We start from the raw sequence: 1,277 nt of genomic DNA, 5'->3' as shown, positions 1-1,277 counted from the left end.
AAGAAGAAGAAGAAGAAGAAACGTATACAACTGTGTTTTTTGAAATAATTTTTTTGTAAGTACGTACGTACGTACGTACGTATCGTATAGCTTACCGGTTCTCTCTACGATGACCACCACGATCGAAAAAACTTTGGGACGTCGAGGAGCAGCCCCCAAACCCCCTCCTAATCTTAACGATGACGTCGAACGTCATCGAAAGAGTTAAGAGTCGCGCGTCATCTGTGTATGTGTGTGCGTGTCTTTTCTTTCATAAAAAAGAAATAACTCTGATCTCTCCCGTTCGTTTCATTTGAGAGTTATCATTGTATGATAAAGAAACATTTTGTGTGCGTGTGCGTATACGTGTGCGTGTATGTGCGCGCATGTGTGTGTGTGTGTGTGTGTGTGTGTATGTGTGTGTGTGCATAAATATACATATACATATATATACAAATCCATTTTATATATATATATATATATACATATATATATACAGAGGCAAGTACGTGTACATATACGTTCATATATGTACGTTTTCTTGTATATCTCTTGAAGAAAAACAAAAATCACAACAAAAAAATAACGAAAAACGTTCGAAGTCGCTCGCATTTCCATCCTTGAGCTATTTCGGCCTGCATTCACCGTCGTCTTCTTTTCTTCATATGTAACTTTCATGCGATTCCTTTTTCTCTCTCTCTCTCTCTCTCTCTCTCTCTCTATCTCTTTCTCACTCTCTCTATCTTTCTATCTTTCTCTATCTAACTATCTATCATTATCTGTCTCTCTTCGTCTTTTTCTTTCTCTAACTGATAAACTAATTTTAATTTTTTTTTTTTTTTGTATATATGTACGTATAAGAGATAATAGGGTGCTGTTCATTCGTGAACGTCCCAAAGCCTAAAGACACTTTATAAAACGTTAGGATATGCGACGAAATAAAGGGGGGAGGGGGACTCTTTTACAATGGCACGAATTTAAGAGAATAAAAAGATAGTAAGAAAGTAAGAGAGATGTAATCTAATCGAAGAGTTAACGTTGAACGTTAAACACACACACACGCACACACGCACACAAAGATACACGTGCAAACGTATAAAGTGTACGTGTTAAAATTAAGATTCATCGAAATGTTGAGAGGAAAAAATAATGTTAGATAGGATAAAGGAAAAAGAAAAAACGATCAAAAAAAAGAAAAAAGGAAAAAAAAGAAAAGAAAAAAGGAAAAAAAAAGAAAAGAAAAAAAAGGAAAAAAAAAAAGAAAGAACAAGAAAAGACAAGAAAAGAGATATGATTTG

This window comes from Vespa velutina, chromosome 2 (assembly GCF_912470025.1).
Source record: "Vespa velutina chromosome 2, iVesVel2.1, whole genome shotgun sequence".
Classification (NCBI taxonomy): Eukaryota; Metazoa; Arthropoda; class Insecta; order Hymenoptera; family Vespidae; genus Vespa; species Vespa velutina.
The sequence above is the reverse complement of the archived record's forward strand: the minus strand, read 5'-3'. Positions refer to the sequence as shown.